General features: G+C 37.4%; 1 protein-coding gene and 1 pseudogene across 1 annotated transcript in view; one reads left to right on the forward strand and one right to left on the reverse strand.

Annotated features, from left to right (window-relative positions):
* The window catches only part of ANK2 (ankyrin 2), a 574,287-nt gene that overhangs the window by 305,833 nt on the left and 242,098 nt on the right, over positions 1–26,356 (reverse strand). The window lies entirely within an intron of this gene.
* Positions 9,794–10,253, forward strand: LOC116753869 (annotated as a pseudogene).

The following is a 26,356-nucleotide window of genomic DNA, read 5'->3' on the forward strand; positions in this document are numbered from 1 at the left end:
CTATAATATCTTATTTTTTTAATTGGTTTTATTCCCCAATGTTTATGACTCTCTACTGAGCTATCCTTTAAATTACTTTTCTGAAGCCCAGATGTGGATATTATATTTTCGTATTATTTCAGAATTTTAAGTCAAATATTGATAATGTAACTGAACTTTGTATTTTACATTTTAAAAAGTACCACATGTCAGGCTTCCCTGGTGGTGCAGTGCTTAAGAATTCGCCTGCCAATGCAGGGGACACGGGTTCACGCCCTGGTCAGGGAAGATACCACATGCCCTGGAGCAACTAAGCCCATGCACCACAACTGCTGAGCCTGCGCTCTAGAGCCCGCGAGCCACGACTACTGAGCCCTCATGCTGCAACTACTGAAGCCCACGCGCCTAGAGCCCGTGCTCCAGAACAAGAGAAGCCACTGCAAGCCTCCACACCACAATGAAGAGTGGTCCCTGCTCGCCGCAACTACAGAAAGCCTGCATGCAGCAACGAAGACCCAACGCGGCCAAAAATAAATAAAATAAATTTATTTTTAAAAAAAAGTACCACTTGTCTATTTTGAACTCGCACTCATCCTTCCAGAATCAATTCAAACATCACCTCCTCTGGGACACCTTCTACAGCAATCACTCCATCCCACCCAACACTGAGGTAGCCTCTATTCCAAGGACTTATAAACCTCCCTGAATATTCTTCTTTCATCAACTTTATCAGATTGAGAAGTCTCTGCTTACTCTCTAACCCTTGTGAGACTGTGATCTTCTTGAGAAAAGCAACTTTGTCTTTTATATCTGTACTAAACAATTTTAGGCAATAAAAACTCAATAATGTATCAGTGAATAAGAAGTTTAAAAGTTATTTATACTAAATAAAATCATTTTTGAAAAATATAGAAGAGTTATAGGTTCATTTAGAAATACACTGGAGCTACAGCTTTGATGGCCCTTGTGGATTAAAAGAAAAAGCCTTAATATCTGTCCACTCCTGGAATTCTACTCTATGAATATTTAAAAGCTAATACACAAGATATGCCTACATCAGCAAAATGAATAAACCAACAATGCTGATCCGTTATTTCAGTCACCTTGTGATTCTCACATCACCTACATCAGTGGTCATTCTTATAGATTGTACAAACTGCAAAATTCAAACTAATGGTCCTTTCCAGTGTCCAGGTAGATTCAGTCATGTAGGTAATGAAAACAGCATTACAAGATTACAGTTCTCACTCATCTAACCCTTACAATCCCAAGTATTTTAAGCTGGCTGTTTAAACACTGTGAGTCTATATTTCTTTTTTTTTTTAACATCTTTATTGGAGTATAATTGCTTAGTCTATATTTCTTGTCCAAAAGGGGGCTAATAATACCTTTTCTATCTTTCTCAAAGGCTCATTGATGGGCTCAAGTGGCATAAGCACTTAGAAATATTTTGTAAAGTACTATAAAGACACAGTTATTAATCACAGAACTTTATTTTAGCAGCACAGAATGACTATATGTCATAATCATTAAAATACAAAAGGCTGTGTTGTATATATCTTCTAAATAAAACTAGCATCTTGCTTAGCAATTTTATGTAAGCAACTGCAGAAAGAGGGCTTTTTATCCCATTACTTAAAAATAATCACCTGAGGGAAAAAAGGAAATAACTATTTTGAACTTCCGAAATCTAAGAATATCTCCATAATCATCTACACGGGATTCTACTTGATGACACAACAATCCTCTAGTTCTAAAACAACAGTCCTAAATATATTCAATTATGGATTGATAATGTTTAGTTTTCATTTTTAAAAATAGCCTTATTTTTAATACCATTTCTCCAAAGACAATTTTCAGTTGTTGCTTGAATACAGCAATCATAATCACTCTCTTACCATAGCAGAGGAAGCAAGCTATTCACCAAAAATTCATGCTGTCCTTTCACAGAGAAGTGTTGTTTTTGGAAAATGGCCACCCACTGTTAACCTTGTCTTCCCACTCGTTTTGCATTTGGTTAGACTGTAAGACAGATTATGGAACCCAAGTAGAAGAAATACACACCCCTTTCAGATAAAGGTCCACAATTCTCCACATTTCATTTCCTCAGTTGGTCAACCCCGAGAGACACCTCAGAAGCCCAATGTTACAAGAAGCAGAGTTTTTATCAACCTGAGCCTCTAAACAGACCTGTATAAACTCAAGTCCCTGACAATGGTGTGCAGAATATATAAGAACCTCAACCCACAAAGCACCATCATCACACTAGACTTTATGTGAACAAAAACTAAGCTTATTTTGTGCTAAGACATGAAATTTCAGGCTTGTATGTTATAGTGACCATCAACCATAACTCTTGTATCACCTAAATTTAGCATGCAATCTAAATATCTTCTTTTTTATAACATCTTTATTGAGTATAATTGCTTTACAATGGTGTGTTAGCTTCTGCCGTATAACAAAGTGAATCAGCTATACGTATACATATATCCCCATATCTCCTCCCTCTTGCATCTCTCTCCCACCCTCCCTATCCCACCCCTCTAGGTGTTCACAAAGCACCGAGCTGATCTCCCTGTGCTATGTGGCTGCTTCCCACTAGCTATTTTATATTTGGTAGTGTATATATGTCCATGCCACTCTCTCACTTCAGCCCAGCTTCCCCTTCCCACTCCCCATGTCCTCAAGTCCATTCTCTATGTCTGCATCTTTATTCCTGTTCTGCCCCTAGGTTCTTCAGAACCATTGTTTTTTTAGATTCCATATATATGTGTTAGTACATGGTATTTGTTCTTCTCTTTCTGACTTACTTCACTCTGTATGACAGTCTCTAGATCCATCCACCTGGCTACAAATAACTCAATTTCGTTTCTTTTTATGGCTGAGTAATATCCATTAGAGATACATTTTCAGAAAAAAGTAACCTGAATGAATTGCTTATTTATACCAGATGTATAAATATTTTACATACTTGCTATTGGCTAGTTTCTTTAATGAGACTGAGATTTCTTATTTCCTAAGCAACACTGTCACTATAAATCAATACATGTTATAGTTTTGAAATTCAATGCCCACATGATTTTGTTTGGCTCAGAGGGCCTTATAGATTACATGGTGGGAGGAATACACTGTAATCCCCCTTTCCCACTCCTTATACCCATCAGTGATGGAATTGATTTGTGCTTCTGAAAGAAGATGGAGTTGAGGACAAGACGCAAGTCACTTGCGTAATCTAACTGCAGAACTAACTAGGAAATTATAGAGAAATGCACTGTCCTGTCCAGTGGAGCTGAGGGCATGTATCAGAGAGTAACTCACACTACTTGTGCCCAAGCTGCCCAGACATGTTTCCCTCTTTGAGACTCAGACAGATTTTGTAGTTTTAAGCAGGATCACTTTCACAAAAATGGCTCAAAATTTATAGCAGAATTTATATGATATTTTAAGAAACATAACAATGAACTCTAAATATATAAAATTTAAAGAGAGAGCTAGGAATAAATTACTAAGGCATTCTCTCTTGTAATAGTCATAAGATGCAAAGTATATTGAGTCAGAATATTTAAACCACATTTTCTCTCCTGTCTTGTATAATATTCTCAACTGAAGCAATTATCCACAACAGAGGAATCCACTCATTGTGTTTCAAATACTGAAGCTAAATTGGTTTTGTAAACAGTCCAATGGATAAAATGAAAGAGTAAATTGTGCACTAAAACTAAACATGTTTCATTAAGTTTTAATAATCATGGCATTTCATCATTAATAATAGTATAAAATTAATCATTAAATAAATAAAATGTATAGCCATTAAAAAATCTGAATATAAATGTAATCCTGCAGAAATCAGAAGTAATGCATTCTTATACCAAATGAAGCTGAATTATTGTACACATTTGCCGCATATTTAAATGCAAAATGTAGATCATGCAAATCCAAAACCAAGTTAGTACAAAATGTAAAAGTTTTGTACATTACAGATTTTCGTGTATTATTTATTCGGCAAATATTTACCAAGTACTTAGAAGGTGCAGCCACTGTACTAACTGCTGGGAATATAAGTAGGATCAAGTTATTTTACAGGGAGTAAGATGGAAAAGTGTAGAATGTAATGATTGAGTTTACTTAAGTAGAAAAGATTTCCTTAAAGAAATAGCATCTAATCTGAGACTTGAAAGATGAGTGGCCAGTTTTGCTTGTTATTAAAAAATAACTTTTCATCATCATTAAAAGCACTTATCATTTATCATGTAAAACCATCTGAAGTCTAAACCAACAGCTATTACGTGCTCTCCACTAGTGGTTTAAATAATCTATTCAACCATCAAAACACCTGACTGTAAAGCAGAAGAGCAAGATTCTGCTAAGAACAGTTGCCATGACAGCAAAAATTTCCCCAAGAATTGTCAATGAGAATAACATTTTTACATTAAAAAATAGATCTTTCTTTCTATTAAATATTCAGCTTCTTATTACTTTATTACTAAATGGTCCTTAATGTCATGCTGCTAGGATCGAGATAGTTGAATTAGTGATTAACTCAATTAAATGGAAGCCAGCTTTATTAATTTGGAAAAAATGTCCAGTCATTGTAGCAGGGCATCAAAGACTGTTATCCTGGAGTGGAATCATGTTCTTTAAAGGAACTGATGACTATTGAGAAATATACTCCTTTTCAACTTAAAAGCAATCATCATACGTAGGAGTTTCCCGCTGATACCAGTTAACGCTGAGCTTAAAAATCTAAAGTGGTAAGTGGGACTAGATATACACAGTAAAAATCTTATTAACAGGCCCAATTAAATGAAAAGACAGTCTGAGTTGGTGAAAACTCTGTATTATAGTATTTTTTAAAAGAAATTCAACTTCTTTAAAATATACAAAATAATAGATTTCTGGATTCTGATAAGAATAATATATATTTTATAAGTAATACCTTTGAAGTGCTTGAAAATAGTTTGTTCATGTATTTTATAGATTAAAATTTTCCCATACAATTGTGTTTATACTGCCAATGTGTTGATAGTGGATCAATGCGGAGGTTACCACACTGTCCCTAATGGGCCTTCCTGTGTCTTTTTTCTCTGCCATCCTCTCCCTCCCCATCCCTGCTATTTCCTACCCACAGCATCCCTGGTCTCACTTTCTCCCACATCTCCCTTTGTCTTTCTGTCTTAGGGAGATGGATTCCAAATACAAAGGTGTAAAAAAGAATACAAAACCAGTGGGTTACTTGCCCACTAACCAACAGGTGACAGGGCACAAACAGGAAAACTAGTAAGCAGGTGAAGCCAGCTACAGATGTAATGGATTTTTTTCCAAGTAGCAGGATTTCTTGCCTTCCATTTGAACGGTTTCTAATGGCCTTTCATATACATATGCTAATTCCAGGCTTGAACAGTTTAACCTGTCCAAGAGTATAGTCATGAAATTGGTTTTCCTGTGTAGCTTAGTCACTCACAACTGTAATCACCTAAAAATTGGTCATGGCTTGGAGGTTCCTTAAAAAACTAAAAATAGAGTTATCATATGATCTAGCAATACCACTTCTGAGCATATGTCCAGAAGAGGTGAAAACTCTAATTCGGAAAGATACATGCACCCCAATGTTCATATCAGCGCTATTTACAATCATCAAGACATGGAAGCAACCAAATGTCCACCAACATATAAATGGATAAAGAAGATATGGTATATATATATATATATATATATATATATATATACACACAACGGAATATTACTTAGCCATAAAAAGGAATGAACTAATGCCATTTGAAGTAACATGGATGGACTAAGAGATTATCATACTATGTGTATTAAGTCAGACAGAGAAACACAAATATATATATATATATATATATATATAACTGAATCACTTTGCTGTACACCTGCAACATTGTAAATCAAATATACTTCCATTTTTTAAAAAATTAAAAATAAAATAATAAATTAAAAAATAAATTGGTCACGGCTCAATTTAGAAAGTGACCTTTCAATTTGATTAGAACCTAAGGTTTATAGATAGTAGAGTCTATATCCAGTATATTGGGTATATTTTCTCAAAACGATATGGGAAGGAGGCCTTCCAAAATGTGCACTTAGTAAGCAAAACTGTTTTTCCATCAAACAATTTAAAAGGCTTCCCAGGGCTTTTATACTTTATACTGATTTTTAAAGTCTTCTAGTGATAAAGAATAACAATGGAAAATATAACCATTAGGGGTTGACTGTGAAATGACAGAGTGCTCTAACAATAAAACCAAATCTACCTTAATAAACCACACACAAATCACTTCCTCAGGAGAGCAATAGCGACTGTTTTGCTCTAGAGATCATCTTAAAGCCTAGCTAACCATGTGTCAAGTTCATCATTCTCTGAGGTCACAAAGGACCACAGCCAGATTAGCTAGAACTGCATCTGCCAGAACGTCAGGGTGGCAACTGGCTCTCCTCTCTTAAATGAATGGTTAAAATCGCTTTCTGTTATTATCTTTGATTAGGTTTGAATATTTTTTGCTTTAGTTCTTGTGTAGGTTCCACCTGTTTTACTGTGAGAATTTTAGGAGGAAATGAGCCTTCTCTAGGTTTTAATTTCTCATTTTTAGAAAATAAATGGGTTATACGAAATATTCTGAGACTTTCCATCTTTGAAACTCTCCTCTAAGGTTCTCTAATTTGGGAATTAGCAATTTTACTTGTATATTAAACTATGAGTTTGAGAAGAAAGCAGCTTACTATTTTGCACTATTTTTACATGAACGGCTAACCCTAAAATACCCTCTGGCAGTTGGTTCTTCTAAGTGCTTCCATGTTCCTTTCTGAACTTTGTTTAGAATACTTCTGGGTAAACATTGCTAGGTACTGTGCAGCAGAGGTTTTACAATCAGCCTACCTAGGAGGCTCCAAATTTTGGTTCACTACTTACCAGTCAATAGACCTTGAGTGTATTGCCCAGTTTTTCTTAGCCTCAGTTTCTTCATCTTTAAAATGGTAATAACAATAGTATATCATAGTACTGATGAGAAGAATCAATAAGACGAGGCACATAGAATGTTTTGGATAATGCCTGCCACATGGGAATTGTTCAAGAATTGCATTTACATGTGTTTACATTTCTTTTCTCTACTGGGTTGTAACTAGACAGAGAACATTGGTAGCTACCTGTTGATGTGTCACCCTAGACACCCAATCTAGAAACTTGGCAGTTAGCTTTACACCCAGTCTATACCTGTTGATCTCACCTCCTTAATATTTCTTGAATTCTTCTTCCCATCCCTGACTACCAGTGCGCCCATTGAAGAAATCCCCATCTATCCCCTGGATGATAATAGCATCCTTACATGTCTCCCTGACTAGATAGCTGCCAAAGTGACTTTTCTATAATACAAATATGGCCATCAATTCCTCTCTTGATCAAAACTCCACTGCCTAAAGGACAACGTAGCTTGGCGTTTAAGGATCTCAAAAAATATGGTGCCTGATCAGCTCTTTGCATACCAGGCTTTAGAAAAAAAAATCATAGAATGATCTCATGGAGAGCATCAGGGAAGGTTTAATCAATAAGGTAGAAAGAGAATCAGAAGAGTACACTGTTCTGTAACAAACATCAATAGTATTTCTCCTTCCTCAAAAAGGTAGGAATACTGCTCTATAAATTGAGTAATAAAACAGCTAAAGAAACCATAGCAGGAAAGGCTCACACCTGGGTATTTTTCTATTCTGACAAGAAAGAGGAAAATGTCTACCACAAAATTAATAAACTTTTGAAAGACAAAAGAAATCAGTGCTGATAACTCTATGAGGTTTAAGCTTAATTTTAGAAAAAAAAAAAATCACAATTCATCTGGGTCCAGCCTATGCCTCGGACAGGCTGTAACCACTAAATCATTAGTAACATAGTGCTTCACTTGACCTTATTTCCCCAGACATCACTGCCACTACTGACCAGCAGCATCCAATATGCTGAGAGAATAATGTCATAGAAAACCCTCAGCAACTCTGCCTTCCGGAAGTGCTGCTTCTGCCAGTGACGTCACAGCTTGTCAGCTCAATATGCCACCGGCATGTGGGTTCACTTCAAGTGGTGCTAATAAATAGCATCAAGCCATCCAGTTGCACTCCATTTTGAGATCACATTACAAAGCTACATGAAGTCCTGGGCAAGGCAGGAGGACTGATGCTATTTTACTGTCTCTTTAGCATCATTATGTACTTGAAAAGGAAAAGAAATCATAAGAAAAATAGGAACATAATCATCTAACAACTAACTGTAGTTTACAAACTTCTTTCTTACATGCTTTACAGGAGATGGATAAAGCCAATATGATTCCAGTTTTAAAGATAACTAAACTGGAGTTCAATTGAGTTTCCCAAGGTCACTCAATAGGATGTGGCCCTCACGTCTTCTGTCTTCATATTTTCTGTAGGTATTGCACGAGCAGAATCAGATAGACCGGGCCTCGGTGGTGTCTGCTTCTTATGCAGGCGTATTCAACATATGGGAGCAGGGCCCCTCTTGAGGGGCTTGGGCTTGGACTATTGTTCTCTGTAATAACATGGATGGCCAGCTGCTGGTTTTGATTCAGTAGCCAGTTGTAAAAAGTGAACAACACTTGCATAGAAGCAAAGTAGAAAGCAGTCCTCCTTGGGGACAGCTTGAACTCAATAAATAGCTCCATTAGTTTAAGGCGGGAAATATGCACAGGGATACAGATAGAACTCACAAAGGCACTGTTTCTTTCTACCTTTACTAATTGCATCTAACTTCTTTCAGTGGTTACTGGTTAATAGGACTGGGCATATGGTCCTTAGAATTGAAGGGACATTAAAGGTTCATTTCTCCCATATGCCTGTTCTTAAACAGAACCACCCTTAACACCATATCAGATTTTTTTCTTATATTTCTTTAAACTATATAAAGTCACATAAGCTATTGAAGCTACCTAACAATTGAAGCTACCTAACTATAAAAGTCACATAAGCTCATTGAAAAGATTTTGAATTATACAGGAAATTATCAAGAAAAAATTAAAATCACCTACAATTCAATACTCTAGATATGGTCGTTATTACATTTTGATGTGTTTCCATTCAATTTTTTACATGTATGTTTCTATCGTTTTCAGAATTAACTTTCTTATATCCTGCTTTTTTTCTCTTAACATTATATGAGCAAGCTTGATTATATGATGAGAATCTTCCCATTAAATATTCTTGAAAATTATTAATTTAAATGGCTGCACTTTTTTCTCATATGGATACACCAAAATATGTTTACCCTTGTCTCTACGGTTCAACAGTCAAGCTTACTTTGCTATTGATAAAGAATGCTGCAATGATCATCCATTTACAGAAATGGTTGTTCAAGTTTCTGATTATTTTCTTAGACAACTCTAGAGAGGGAATTACTAGCTGAAGGAGCATTAAGATTTTATGACTTTTAATACAACTTTTTTTTTTACTACAACTATGACTTCTTTTGTTTTCAAGAAAGCACCACCAATATATGAGGGATGTTTTACATTCATCAGCTTTAAATATTATGTTCTGTATTTGTTTGAGTTTGCTAATCCAAGAGTTTGTGAGTATTCCTGAAATGTATTTTCTTTTTAAAGACATTCAGAGAATGAGATCTGACACCCTCCCTTGACAAAACCCTGCATGACTGATTGAAGATAAACTGGCTTTGAATATAACAAAGTCTAAAATGTTACAGACACTAGTTGTTGTTGTTTGATGCAGAATAAAATTAGGAACAAGAGAGAAAGTGGGCCGGAGACCAGACCAGAGGCTGAACTCAGGATCCGACAAGATGGCCGGGCTGCCTCGCAGGATTATCAAGGAAACCCAGTGTTTGCTGGCAGAACCAGTTCCCGGCATTAAAGCAGAACCAGATGAGAGCAATGCCCGTTATTTTCATGTGGTCATTGCTGGCCCTCAGGTATTCCCCCTTTGAGGGAGGGACTTTTAAACTTGAACTATTCCTTCCAGAAGAATACCCAATGGCAGCCCCTAAAGTATGTTTCATGACCAAAATTTATCATCCTAATGTAGACAAGTTGGGAAGAATATGTTTAGATATTTTGAAGGATAAGTGGTCCCCAGTACTGCAGATCCATGCAGTCCTGCTATCGATCCAGGCTTTGTTAACTGCTCCCAACCCAGATGACCCATCAGCAAATGATGTAGCGGAGCAGTGGAAGACCAACGAAGCCCAAGCCATAGAAACAGCTAGAGCATGGACTAGGCTGTATGCCACGAATAATATTTAAATCTATCCAATCATCAAGTGTACATCACTTGCCCTGTTCTGCCAAGGCTTCTTCCTTTTTTGTTTGCATTTAATGGACACAGTCTCAGAAACATTACAGAATAAAAGCCCAGACACCTTCAGTCCTCTGGTGACTGAATGCACAGTGGCAAATCTATGTCTTGTCCTGATACACTGTTGTAAAGCATGAGCAGAGGCTAGAAATATTATCTGGGTTGTTGTGAAATGTTTAAAAGCAGTGGCCCTTCTCTGCTTTTATTCATTTCCCTCATCATGGTTTAAGTATAAAGCACTATGAATGAAGGTAGTTGTCAGGATTAGCTGCAGGGGTGTGGGTGTTTTTCTTTTTTTATTATTATTTTTTTTTAGTGGTGGGGAGGAAGGTAGTTTTCATCTTATGGGCTCCTTACCCCCTTTTTATGGTGATCTAATTGCATTGGTTAAAAGCAGCTAACCAGTTCTTTAGAATATGCTCTCTAGCCAAGTCTAACTTTATTTAGACACTGTAGATGGACAAGCTTGTTTGAACCAAAATGGGAACATTACGCAAACATCACGGCCCTCACTAATAACGTTGTGACTTTGCTGTCAAGTGTAGAATCCTCCCTTCAATTAAAAGCTTGTGACCACTTTGTATGGCTTGTCTGGAAACTTCTGTAAAACTTATATTTTAATAAAAAATTTTTTGTTATTCTACTTTGCCTCTGTACAGTTTATTTTACTGTGTTTATTTCATTTTTCCCAATGTGACCATCGTATTTAAAAATTAAAACTGATGAAACATTCTATTTTGGTCTTCACCGTCTGACAAATTGAATGGTGAGAGATAGATTTTGCCAGTTTCTTTTCACTGATGCAAATTTGCGTTAAGATACATCACTGAATGGAGTATTTATAAGCTGGCCCTGAGCAAGCCGAAAGCATCAGTATGTGACATTTTTTACCTCCTAGAAATTTGAAGTAAATGTGTTTGTATTGTCTGATTAGTTAGACGATCACAGAGTCACAGCACAGCCACACCTGTGACTGGCTTTGTGTGGGACTTTCACCTGTGCCACATTTGTGTCTGCCATTTGCGTTATGACCTTGCTCTTATTTCTTGTCTCAGAACTTCATGTGTGACCACCGGTGTGGATTATTAGGAAACACCAGTCTGATAATCACTTGGGGTTTGCTGAGGCATTTATGAGTCTTTCTTACAGACCTGCTGAGCAAATCTCAAGCAGCCAGCTTGCATAAGTATCATCAGAAAGGTTTCTCCCTTAGAAGGCATCATATCCTCAGTTAATGATTCTTACTGTCATCCCTCTAATATTAGTTACGGGAGCTCCTTTTATTCTTTAATTTGATAATCAGCTCTTTTTTCTGCATTGACAGAGTTCCTCCCCCACAAAACTGTTCTTTCCTACCCTTCCATATCTAATTCCTGATTCTTGTTGTTTCTAAGACATAAATGCAGTCAGTCATAAGTATGCAAATGTTAACCTGTGGGTTGGAACCTTCGTCTCTTGCAGTTTGAGGTAATGGACATTGTAGCCCATCTGAGTTTTCCCCACTCTTATTCTCGTAACTTCTGGAGTTTCTTCAGAATGTGGTGTATTTTATTGTGCTCCTATGTAAGATGAAGCATTATCTATTAAAATTACATTTTCAACATAAAAAAGAGATAAAGTGATACAGAACATGAAGGTAATTTAATCATATTTTGATCATACTATATCTCAAATAAAAGGTTTCTTCGTTTCTTAAGTAAAGTAAATCAAGTACATTGTTCTCCCTTACTGTCAAAAAGGTATTTCAAATTTGTCAACCTGAGTTTTTTATCTCTTGTATCTTCTTCTGTATTACAAAAGCTCTTAGCTCCATTTTACATGGGAATGCAATAAAGTCATTGACTAGTCACAGTTGTAAAAAATCACCGATAAATTAAGGAGGAGAAATGATACAAACTCCCCACTTTCTAAGATAAAACCTGACGTTGACCCATGCAGCAGATTTTCAACAGGACAACTGTTATCTAATATTTCTCAGCCCACTGAATGACCTCACAACGGATAGGAACATCCGTTCCTATTTTCTTATTTTCTTTTTTCTTTTTTCTCCTTCCCTCCTTTCCATCTACAATGGTAAGTAGGTATGGAAAAAAACAAAACAAAACAACAACAAAAAATTTCTAGCCCAGTAAAGTCAGATATTAATTATAAATTTCTTACAAAAAATGTACTGGACTATCTCCTACAAAAATGCAACATGATCAATAATCAACTATAATAGATTGTACCTTTCAATGCTTAGAATATGAAATTCTACAGTGAATAAAAAAATCATTTTCTAATATCATCTCCATCAGAAAGCTTGCATGATTAAGTGGATTAATCTACAGTTTACTAAGCTTAGGTAATAGCCTGACAATTAGGTTTTAGCTGATACTGGAAGGAAGTTATCAATTCCTAAAAATATAATGCCTACAGCAATGTTTTTTTCAAAATGTAGTATTCTTAGAACCCATAAAAGAATCTCCTGGAATATTTGTTTCAATGCAGATTCCTGGGCCATTTCCAAGTTACTGAATCAGAATCTCAGTAGAGTTTGGGATATCTTTTTTGAACGACATCCTCGATATTCTTTTGCACACTAAAGTTTGAGAAAAGCAGATGATTTCTACATCTAAAGCGAAATAGCTCTTGTTGCCAAATATCAACCTAAGGATATTTAACCAGATCACCAAATCCAGTGCTATTTTGAGAAAAGGAATGTCTTAATAATTATTTGTGAATATACAGGCTTTTCTTGAATCGGAGGCACTGTTGGAAAATAGCCATTCATAAAATATTCTGCCATTTAGCAAAACCTCTCTGAACCACTATTTACAGTTATGTGTTAACTTCAGATTAAAGAGGTAACTAATGCTTAAGCGTCTATGCTAGACCCTCTCCCCGTGTACATCAGGTCTATTCTGGCATCCAGGTTTCCATGGATGAAGTTTCACAGGTCCCTGTCTTTCTTTCCCATCTGCCATATGCCACCAAACCCACACGCAGTAGGATGGCAGTGGCACTGTATAGTGGATTATAATGGGGTTTCAGAGGTGATTTTGAGGACATCCATTTGAAAAGCAAACGCAATATTGTCAAGGTCTAAAGTGAAAAGATCTTCATTCAGGACATGAGGATTGGAACTGAAGAGGAATACCTTCAGTCACATGAATTTAAATGCATTAATCATGCTTAAGGAAATTATCATATGGGAAAATAAGGTGTGATAGATATTTTTTAAATCTGATAAAAAGACACAATTATTGCCTGTCAATATTATATATTGTTCTCATTCACAGTCAAGTATAATTTAATTTATTGAAACATGTGCTTACTTCTCTACTGTCCTCAGTTGATTATAGCTGTATAGTTGTAATAGTAATTTAGATACAAAAGTAGTATTTCTCAGACTTTAGTGTATATACAAAAATCTTTCTAAAATGCATATTTTGAATCTTAGGTCTGGGGTGGGCCCCAAGATCCTATATTTCTAACAAACTACAGATAATATGAATGCTGGTGATCTGAGGACCACACACTTTGAATAGCAAGGTGCATTTTTACAACCATTTTTAATTGAAGTATAGTTAATTTACACTGTTGTCTAAAGTACATTTTTAAATCTATACCTACTGCACCATACATAAGGCACTTTCAACCTTGTGGTCTTAGGAGTAATGTTTAGAGCATGAGAAAAAAAAGTTGTTGAAATATCCCACCATTTCATAAATGTATTTGGGCTCTTACTAGCTAGCCAAAAATTATAAATCCATGGTACTTTTCATAATAGCAATCAACCCCATACTACTTTTCTCAAAATATGCATTAGCTACTCAGTGTTCACAGAGCTGGCCCCACCTTTCTCATCCTTGACTTCGACTTTCTTCCTGGACACCCAACTCTGCCAGTCAAAATTTTACACATTTCAAGTCCATTGAAATATTACCTCCTTCATGAAATTTTTCCTGATGGCCTCAATAGAATGTAATTTCCCCTCCTTCCAAATTCTCATACTTATCAAATAGACAAATCATATAAACACTGTCCTTTGAACATCTACTTGGACTTGGCCATCTACCTTTTCACTTCCTTTAGACCAGCTGTTCTTTCTCAAATCCATAGGCACATTATGCATATGAGGAGACATATGACAGAAACTGAGGCCACAAGCCTCACCTAAGACTCATTAAAGCACAGTTTCTGGGGAGTGAGACCCAGGCATCAGAACTGTTTTAAACTTCTGGGATTCATGGCACCACAGTTGAGAAACACCATCTTAGATGGTAGGCTCTCCAAAGGGTTGCACTAGGTCTTAGGCATAAGCATTTATAATACTATACTAAATTCAACTCAATAAATATTTACTAAGGGCCTTGGACACTTAAAAGTAGGCACTTAATAAATACACATCAAATTGAACATCTGTCATATTTGCACACTGGGAAAAAAAGGAAAGCGCGTCAATCAAACATTTTAATTCTTCACAACACATTCTTAGGTGATAGACTATCAAAACAGACCAAATCCTTTGTATAAAAAAATTCTGAAATTGCTGATGTATTCCTCAACTCCTCTGCCATCACATGTTCACTCTGTAGATTAAGATTTTCCATAAGACTGCGTCCAATTTACTCTTCTTTTTTCAGAAAAGCACTTTTCTCCTCTCATAAGTTGAATAGATATTACAAATCATTAATGGAATTTGCAGCAGCAACCATACTGGAAATAATCAGCTGACATCCAAGGTAGGGCACACTTTTTGCTGCTGTCAAACAAAATTAATCACACATTTCCAGCATGCTGAGTAGAGGCGGCCTGGGCTCCATCAGATGCGGTATTTCTACAGCCTGGCAGCCATCGATGACCAGCAGGAGAGCCAAGCTGTTTTCAGAAAACACCGCAATGGGTTTCTGTATCTTCTCTTCTTTTCTTTCTTCTTTTCAATTCCTAAGGGAGAATCTCCTGGCAATGTACCCAGGAGATTCCAATGCCATGGAAACAAGGAAGTGGAGTGTTTGAAAAGCTGGCTGTAGGAAAGAATGCCATTCTCCTTGCTTTGTTCTACCTCTGCGTTATAGTCTTTTGCAGAGGACTCGGGGAATTATTTAAATAATTCAAGCTGAGTCCTAGTTTCACCTGAGTTATACAGATGATCCAGATATACTAGGTTGCCCTGGCCGTATTACCCAGATATACCTATTCTAGTATTCTTCAGTATTATTTAGTAGAGATCTAAGTTGTATATGCTCAATCAACAATGAGTTAACTTACTCATTATTTTAAAAATAGGGCTTCCCTGGTGGCGCAGTGGTTGAGAGTCTGCCTGCCGATGCAGGGGACACGGGTTTGTGCCCCGGTCCGGGAAGATCCCACATGCCGCGGAGCGGCTGGGCCCGTGAGCCATGGCCGCTGAGCCTGCGTGTCCGGAGCCTGTGCTCCGCAACGGGAGAGGCCACAACAGTGAGAGGTCCGCGTATCGCAAAAAAAATAAATAAATAAACTGCCAGGTATTGTGCAAAACTCCAAGAATCGACACAGTGGAGAAAACGGGCAGGTCTACGAACAGTACATTTCAATTGTCATAAATTGTATAACAGAGTTTGAATAGGGACACTCTAATATTTTTAATTACAGCACCCAATAAACAATAAACACGTACTTTGGGAGCTAGAAAGGAAGGACAGCAAAAGAATTTTTCTTGAAGAAACTGTCTTTTAAGAAAAAAGAAAGAACAATCAAAGTCATCATGATAATTTCTTACACTTACATTTTGGTTGAGTTTTGGCTAAGGCATTGTTATTGCCTAAACAACCTCCCTATACAACTCTCTGAGGTGATCTCACACCCCATCCCCCCCCAATACCTCTAAGAAAATAATCTTCTAATTTTGAGAATACCTCATGCTTACTTTATTTGAACATCACAAAGGCCAGTCTAGCAAGAAGACTGACACTTGAACACCTGGATAGACTGGCACTTTGAACACTGCAGCATTCATAATACAGTTTTCCAGTACTTCCCTGGTGGTCCAGTGGTTACGAATTCGTCTTGCAATGCAGGGGACGCTGGTTTGATCCCTGGTCGGGGAACTAAGATCCCACATGCTGCGGGGCAACTAAGCCCATATGCTGCAACTACTGAGCCCGCACGCCACAGCTAGAGAGAAGCATGTGCACCGCGATGAAGACCCCGGGCGCCGCAACTAAGACCCGATGCAGCCAAAAAATAAATAAACATTTTTTTAAAAATCAGTTTTCCCCCAGAAATTCAACTGTCTATGTTGCTTGAGTTTGCTTGTCATATGACTCCACACAACTGAATCTCTGATTCATTTCTGCCTGCTAGAGATGCCCTAGACAGAGGATCTGGTTTGAGCACATAAAGACTGTTACAGAAGCTGTGTCTTATTGGCCTTCTTTCCCATACTAAGTAACCCTTAGGTTATCATGAAGCCAGAGCCCCCTCCTACTTATATCAATAGGACGATGGTAAAAAGTGTTGGTAAAAGGGGGGGCGTTAGTTGGTAAATGCCTCCTCAAGGTACTTGCCTTTCTGTCTGATCTCTTTGGCTGTACAGTGCTGATTTTATTAAAAAGAGGGTAGGGGTAAGGTGTACAGCTATCTAAGCCTAGATCAGATTATAAAGCTATTATGGCAACAAAAAGGAAGCAGTTAATCCTACCAAGGGTGCGGGTAGTGAGTAGGGAAGAGTAAATATGTTAGTGGATCAAGGAAAGACGAAGCCTGGTTAAGGAGAAGGTGGATTTAAGTTTGGAAGGTCTTCTGGCAGCCAAGGTAGGCTACAGTCCAGGTAAGGTACAAGATATGATGAAATATATGGAGATGTTCACAAAGTCCTGCCTGATCCCTTGGTCTGAGTAGTGAACTGTACTATGCATCTCTAGAGCACTCTTTAAAAATATGTAGCACAGCCTTCATCGCAGTGAACTGTAAATGCTGTTTATTATCTAGCCTACCACCCTGTCAGCTGACTGACGTTGGAAATCATGCTGTTGTATCTGCCAGACCCTGTCTCTAATCTGAGTGAAAAGACATCAGGCCTAAGCTTCTGTCAGCCCCTATTTCACTTAGGCTTTGTTTTTAAATAAATGTGAGGCAATTAAGACATGTACAATATACATGAGAAGCAGTCATTATTTTAGAACTATGGGATGGTTGCCATCTCAGTTTAAAGTGGACTCAATCCTATTCTTAGGGCTTTCTCCTGTCTATTATTTCTTTCTAAAAAAAATCTAACTAGACATTCTTGGCTCATCACTTCTCTGGGGCGTGATAGTGTCCTTTGTCCATCACCATTACTGTCAACAAAACTGGATGTTATGATAGGTACCAAGGGTTTACTAAGCAAGTAAATATAAGCATTTCATATGTCCCAAGGGCTTATTGTCTTATACAGAAAAAGACCAAGGCAGAATGGAAGGTTAATGACATATGCCTTAAATTAATTAGTATCTAAGGGTTTTCAAAAGACTCAGTGCATTCAATGGCAGCAGCGAGTAAAGTCGGGAAAGTTACACAAGGGAATGAGGGCACTGGATCTCTATTCAAGGAAATGTAGTACAGTCTGACTGAGTAGGAATGGTTGCTGCAGAAGAAAATAAAGAGTGTTTAATTGGTTGATTTCGAAATTGTAATGATAGACTTACAGGGCAAATATATTCTGTCTTTCAGACAAATGCAGTGCTTTCCTGATATCCCCAAACCAAGCAATTCAAGTAACTGCATTTTTGTTGGAATTCAAACTCAGAGTCACTAAGTTTAGTTGGAATCAGATGAAAAAATTCAAACAGTGGTAATGCCATTTGCACTGATTAGTCCCAGAGTAAAAGATGCCAAGTACTCATGAGCTTAGAGAATCAGCGCTACACTTCTAATTAGAACACACAATTTCATGAACTCTAGTGATGCCGAGACTTTTAAAATGACAAAGTGACAATGTCTGCATTCTAGGAATAGAGCTCAGTAGAGGACAAAGGAAAGCAGATCAGCTTTGTCTAGCAGAAGGGAAAGCATTCCACGACAAGAGAAATGAATAATAGTACATTTTAATTTGGAGAATATAAAATGTCTGTCTGAGCAGAAAGGCTTGGAGAGAATTTATGTGCCAGTCCTCTGCAGTGTCCACCCAGGATGAAGAACAATAGACAAGTGGTGTAAAGACTGACATGTGGGCTGACCCTCGACACAAGAGGGTCATACGAAGCCACAATATTGACCAGAACATCCAACTGGGCTTGGGATAAGATGGGTTAGATTATTCCGGTCAAGTGTCAATACAGAGGGAGATAATACCACTTTACAGCACAGTGTAAAGCTGTAAAGGCTCCGCACCTAGAAAACAAGATGAAAGGGAGGAGGAGGTTACCAGAGTCAAACAGAAGACAGAACTCTGGCAGTAGCACTACAGGTAGAATACTCATGCATCCTTGAGGGAGGCCAGAGAAGGAGGAATGATTAGGGACTGTGGTAAAGGTAGAAGTGATGAGTTCCAGGAACACACTGGATATTCAGTTTGAGAAAGAACAATGAGCCACATGCAGTCCCCAAGGTTAAAGAGAAACATTACCCTTTAATGGAAAAGTTTAGCATAAACGATGATGCAATAAAGAGATGAGCAGTTCTTTCTTGTCCTATTTAGTTTCATTCGGTAGCAAAATACTCAGTTTGAGATATCATATAGGGTGTCAAAGGCCAGATGCATTGTCTGACTTTTAAAAGACTGATTGCAATAGGGAAGTCTCACGAACCTATGTGGATCTTCTTTGATTGTGTTATCCCTTCTCTTACTAAGTACACCGTCTCCTCTCCCAGCCTTCCTGAGGCGTGTAGCTGTTGCTAATCGTTCACTGTAGCCCGTGCTGGAGACCTGGATGACAGCCTGCTCTAATTTGGCTCATTTGATGGCTTGTGCCAATAAATTCTAAAATTCGGCTCTCCAGGTGGCAAGGCTGTTTTATAACAAATTGCTGGCTAATTAGGGCATAAATGTTCTTTTCTTCATTTCTCCCTGACCTTGCTGATTACATGCCCAGCATCCTCCCTCCCTCCTTGTTCTACAGTAACCCCTGCAATCTGTTCACATCGCCTATTCCTTCTAGGACTTTGATCTTCATTTCCAACTTTCTTAATCTGTTGAATCTGACATCACTTACTTGATTTTATATATTTTCAGTGTTTCCCTAAATCTAGAGTTGTACTTTATTATTTATTTATTATAAAATTGCCTACATTTTGGGACTCTTAGCCATTATTCTCTTGGTAACAAATATACAATCATATGAGTCATTTCTGATCATTCTCTTGATCCTCATTTGATATCAAACTCTAATCTGAAATCTGGGAAATACATACATACAGGTGCTCCTCTAGGCACTTTTCTAATCCATTCCTAAAATAGTATATTTTTATTTGCTTTTCATCATATGTTATCAAGTTAAAATTTTCCAAAGTTTTTAGGGGATGCCTATTTGTATGACATTCACAATATAGCAACCGGTAGAAGCAAACAAGGGTAACACAAGTTTAAAGGACTTCCAGGGACCTCTAGTTCACAAATTATTTTAAAATAAAGTAAATATTCTTATAATAATTTCCATCACCACTTACATGTGACACATCCAGTATATACATAACTAATTGCCTCAATTTTGTGTATCTTTACAATTCTTTCATTGTGTAAGAGAAATTCACAATGAAGGCAGGAAAAGCTTAAAGATTTTTTATCAGCTAGTCATAGGCAATTATTAGCAGATTTGTTTTGTTGCAAAGACGTGGCTATAAAGTTCAGATCTTTCCAATACTCTGGAGAAAACTGAAGAAAAAAATAAAATATCACAGAAAGAGATGATTTATTTTGGGTTTCTTTGGGAATAGTTGCCCAAATCATCTCTTTAACTTGTGATCTTTAATGATCTCTTTAATTTAGGAATAACTGCCCAAATTATATACTTAATGCCCCAACTGTACAGACTCATAACAGCATGCTTAGAAAATCAACTAGCATTACTCAATGGCCCCAAAGACACAATGATTGTGTGACCAATGGACAGGAGAACAAGCTTGGTCCACCTAACCAGGGAGAAACATGTGACCAGTTAACTTATTTTCACTGTGGCCATGCAGCCTGGGTGAAAAACCAGGCAACTTTAGACTCATGGTTTGGGTTATCATATGCAAAGTGCAGCCTCAGAGGAATACTTGTTAGAATCTAAGCCTGGCATTCTTATGTGGGGAAATCATACCTGGAGGCAAAGATGAGCATGTTCTCTCTCCCAGCTCTCCTAGGAGCTCTTCTATCTCCTTTTGTTGTCTCTACCCTAACAATTTCTTTATTGTAACTACAGGTGTCACTCCAAGACTGTCCTCCATCTATGAGCGATTTCATTACTTCTCATGATTTCAACCTCACCACACTGATGGTTCTTAAAATTATAGCTGTCCTGATCTTTCTCCCAAGTATCACACATCAAATGCCTGTTGGACTGTTGGAAGCCATCCTGGAGTCCCTGCGCCGTGACAAAGTCATGATGCAATCAAAGGCAGGACTGCGAAGCACCACTGTGCCAGGACGGTGGACTACATCTCTATTGATTTGTTTGGCTGTGTTAAGCTTATATATGGAAACAGCACAAGGGGGATTTGCGCCCAGGGTTAGGAAAATGAGAAAAACTACTACCCCCCCCCACACTATTATTATCACAAAATGGAAAGTACCTTTATCGGCCCCTGGAAACTGGGAACGCAATACACAGTCTGGAAATACAGGGATGTTCCTATGGAAAACACCCCCAACTGAACAACTGTGGCCCCTACAAAGGGGTTGTTGATGATTTTGCTTTCATATGGGTCCACTATAAAGAAAGGTTAACACTCTGGCAACAATTGGCGGATCATAAACAGGAGCGCAGGAGGTATTGTAAGTGCTACTAGTGGAGTCAGGTACACAGGAACTGTAGGATATATTGTAAATATTTTCAAGGCACTATTCAAAAAACTTGCCCATGCAGAAAGAACACAAAGCTTGCACTTGTGTAATAGAGACTTACATAATAGCTTGGCTTAACTACTAGAAAATAACCTGCAACTAATGAGAACTTGGGGAAGTATCTTGTTAGTACATCTAGAAACTGGGGATGTTTTCAGAAAACTGATAAAAATATTTTGAGGTTAGAACATGTTGAGATTTTTTGATTTTGTACATGATGATGAAACCTGCCTACATATAAATACCTGCTCTGAAAAATAAATGTGTGCTCAAAGTGCTGACATCTACAAAGGGTGTCAGGTCTTATTTCCTTCGCCGACGCCGTCCATCCCTCAGGTTTCCCTGGACTCGTTGGAGCTGGACTCCGACATTGGACTTTTCTCTCTGCATGTTCCACAGGCACCATGAGCCCTACAGGTGAAAATCGGAACCCAGCCCCTTTCCCTCTGAACCTGGTCCTCTGCTATTAGCTGTTGCTAGTACCAACTAGCAGTACCAACAGCCACCAAATCACCAGAATTGGACACCTAGGAGTCACTTTTCACTCTTACTCTTCCCCCACTTCACCTCACCACTAAGTCCACTCAGTGGCTTAATCAGACTCATTTACCTTTATCTGTCCCTTCCTCTCCACAGCTACCACCACTACATCTTAGTTTATTCCAAGATCACATCTCCCAAGTTTTATAACTCCCTAAATAAATTCTGTCTCTAGACTTTCCCATTCTCTGCAGTCTCCACAGTGATGGAAAAAATAAATCTGGTCATGTCACCCCACTGCTTAAAGCCTTTTAAAGTCTCCTCTTTAGCTATACAGCATACAGTCCAAGCTTACTACCATGAGGCACGATAGCTTTACTTCTGCCTCATGTATCATATGCTCTACTTGCTTTTCATTTTATAATCTAGCAGCAGAAAATCTACATGATGCTCACTATTGCCAAGGCCTACTCTATGCATTTTACATATATCAACTCACGTAATTCTCACAGAAACTCTATTAGGCAGGTTCCGTAATTATCTCAGTTTTTACAGATGAGGAAACCGAGACACAGAGAAGCTAAATCATTTGTCCAAGCTTACACACCTCGCACACGTCAGAGCCGCTGTCCCATTCCAGACTCCAACCTCAGCCCCAATATGCCCTTCTTTCCAGGCTCTGCCGGCCTGTTTTCACTTCCCCATGACATGAGTCATGCTCTAACTTCTGTCAGAAATGCTTCTGCCGCACCTGTACCTGGATCACTCCTACTTATCCTTTAAAGCTCAGCTCAGTCATCAGAACTCGCAGGAGTTCTTGTCCGGCCTATTCTGTGCTCTTGTACTAGACTATGCACATTTCCATCATGTCAGTTATCATGTAATAAGATAATCATCTATTAAATGAGGGAGACATATTCCTGGGCCTCAAGGAATTAGTATTCTATATTTTGTATTTTGCACCACACAATGTCCTGCCATTAAGAAGCATTCAATAAATGTGTGTTGAGTGAAGAATTAATAATACATGGATGAATAAAGAATACCCCCACTAGTAACCAAGAACCTTTCTTAATAAGAGTACCGCAACAACAGAACTTTAAGCACTCACAGAATGGGTCCAGTAGCCCCTAGAGTCAGCTTACAAAAACTGTAAGAGGCCTAAGTGTGTGTGTGTGTTGGGGGGGGAGGACAACGTGAATCAAGGTAGGAAGAGATTAAAACTTGAAGCTACACAGACTGTTCAGTAAAACCAAGCACCTTTATAAGATGGATGTGTTAATGGTTCAACAAATCCATATACAGTTTCCTAATAATGCTTTGATTTTGGCTACCTTTTTAGTTTGTTTTAAAGTTCTAATTTTAAAAGGCCTTAAAGTATCATAAAATATATACCTGGACCCGGCGGACACCAGAGTCATGACTCCAGCAAAGTAGCCCCCCTTTTACACATCCCAGCTGAAAAACAGCCCTAGATTGGGAGCACTGGTATAACAAGTTCTCATGAAGCACTCGATTAGTAAATATCAAGAAATTAGCTTTTGCATAATAACCTTGCAGATGAAAATTGGCACGTCACTTGGTGTTAGAAACATGGCCTGTCCTCACTGCCAAGTTGACCTGAGTCTCCTTCATAAGCAGATAAGGGGCCTTTGTAAAGCTGTACCTCGCTCAAAATCAACATTTAAATACTCTTCTCATTGCTAGGCTTTGACTGCTCTTTAAGATGACCTCTAAGCAATAGAAAGATCACTGTTCTAGGGGTCAGGAGACCTTAAGTCTAGGCCCACATCTGCCCTTAATGACTTACATGATTTTGGCCAATGTATTTGATTTCTCTGCATCTCGGTTTCCTCATATAAAATAAGACATTGGGATTTTGAAATTTTAAGCTAATTCCAGCTCTATTTTAAGCTACTTGGAGCCCTACAAGTTTATACTCTCGAAGAAACCAGTATGAATCACACAGTAAATTCACTTGTATGCATACACACATCAACACACACACACTTTCGAAAGAGAGTGTGTGTGTGTGTGTGTGAGTGAGAGAGAGAGAGAGAGAGAGAGAGAGAGAGAGAGATTGAGGGTTCGTAAATATATTGGTTTTGCAATAATAAAAATATTACCTTTATTATACACATAGGATAGGTGCTAAGGATATTTAAGAGGTATTACATTTGCTTAAATTTCAATTCTAAAATTGTTTATTTGTTAGAGGTTCTACAGATGCACAGAAAATGAATTGCAATTTATGACTCAGATCATAAATAAAAGACTGTTTACTTCCCAAAGAACCATACAGGGCCAGAGTGTTCACACTAGTCTGGATTTTCTAAAAACGGGGAAAATGAGGGGCTTCTGGCATGGGAAAAACAAAAGACGGCTGTGTGCCACACCGGAGTATAGAGTCCTCCTGGTTAATCCTGATTGAATCCTGACTGGCATGCCTGATGTTACGTATATACTCACTGAACAATTGGTATCTGCATATGGGAAACACGACTAAAGCAGGCACAAAATCCTATCATCAAGATAAGCCCCTAGGAGTATTGCTGAGGGAACTTAATCCACACAGAGAGATGGATGAGGTAGGTGGAAGGGACCTTTTTTTTTTTTTTTTTTTTTACTGTTAGACTCAAAGCGAAATCCACTATGCCATATCAAACTCTAAAGGGTTTCAAATTCATAAAGAATTAATGAGGCAAAATTTCTCAAAAATAAGTAATATACATCTTTAACACCAAAAAGCAAAACAGCTTAAACTGGACCACACTGCAAAAAGTTCCAAAAATGACTTTCAATGGAAGGAAAGCCATTTGTATTGTACATATCTACTAAAAAAAAAAACAAACTTTTTTTGTGTTTTTGAAAAGAATCGTATTTCAGTTTAATGTCTTAGGTCAACCACAAAATAAAACGTTGTACTAAAATGAGCTGAGTGGTGAGCACTCCATAAAGTGACATATGAGCCATCAAATGAAATACAGAAGCAGAAAAGTATTTTTCCCTTTGCAACGTAAACAAATTCTAATGTATTTAGTTGAAAATTAGCAAGAACTATCATAATGTCTACTCAAAGTAGACTGGAGATTTCTTTTTCAGCCTTACTTTTATATTTGCTTTGAGTTTGGTTTCATAATTCTAAAGGTAGAAATATTTTATTATGAGACAAAATACCATTTTCCATAATTCAGTTCTTTGATTTCCAAATTTACATTAATTTTCAAGAATTTTTAAACTTAAAATATAAAAACAGCTATCTATAACTGCCAGCAACTGAAAATAATCTCTAATAAATATCATAGATGTAGATTACTATTTACCAGTTTATTTGGTCTTCCATCTTCTCCCAGCCGAGAAAGTGGCCACAAAAACCAGAAAATGTTTTTTGATTGTGACTAAAAGCAGTTCTTTTTCCAATGGAAAATGACATATCTGCGTCATTAAAGAAGTACAAACTTTGACTACATACATGGTGAAAGCAAACTCAAGAACTACAACATATTTTCTAAGAAAGTAATACTGAAGTCCACTTTTCTCAGAATGTCTTATTTTAATATGACTGTTATCAAATATTATCTTATCTGCAATTTTGGCTGCAGATATGATTTTACTAAATGATAACTGAATACTATCACTTAGAAAACATGGCAAATTTTGTGGTACCTTTTGCTATCATTTGGTAATATCCGAAGATTTGTTATATACACATATATATATGAATACATGTTCATATGTATTCCACTGGATATATTTTTACCAAATTTCATATTCAACTTCAAAATGTTAGACTCAAGTAGAAACTACACTATAGAATGTGAATTTTGGACAGTTATAACACAGACACTTATAATCTGTTACCTAAGTTGGTATAAGCACCTCATTTCCTCAAGGTCAGTTTAGGGTCAACAGACATAATTACTTTTCATTGTGGTAGGCCTAGGGAAAATAATCAAATTAGAACTGTAGAAAGAAGCAGCAAAATATCAATTCTATTTTTAAATATGTCAGCTATACAGCCTTGAAATTACTGGGTAAATAATAGGTGAATATGTACTTGACAACTGCCATTGAACAGAGGCAAGGGATCATTCTCATACCCCAGAATATTCAGTATATGGAAAAATGTAGTCAGCTATATCTGCCTAAGTATCAATCACCCCCATGAGGTACTTATTTGTATCAAAAACATTCTAGGAGTTCCATGTTGGATCACATATTCTCAGTTTACTGAATTATTCATAACTGTTCATTTCTTCAATTCATATAGTGTTAAATAATCTCTACTCAAAATAACGTTCTTCTGGAGGTTTAAAAAAAATGTACAATGAAAGGGTGATATGCATTCATATAGAAATATACAAAGAGCTGTATAGTCAGGAGAGAATATAACAAGATCTAAACTCATTGATCACCTTGAAATGAATTTGAGAAACCATTCCAAAGAGTAAAAATTCCAAAATGCACACTAACATTACTTTCTTTATTACAAAGTATTAAGGCAAAATGTACATGATATTTGAATTATAGATTAGGCCATCTAGGGACTTCCCTGGTGGTGCAGTGGTTAAGAATCCGCCTGCC

This window comes from Phocoena sinus, chromosome 5 (genome assembly GCF_008692025.1).
Source record: "Phocoena sinus isolate mPhoSin1 chromosome 5, mPhoSin1.pri, whole genome shotgun sequence".
NCBI lineage: Eukaryota > Metazoa > Chordata > Mammalia > Artiodactyla > Phocoenidae > Phocoena > Phocoena sinus.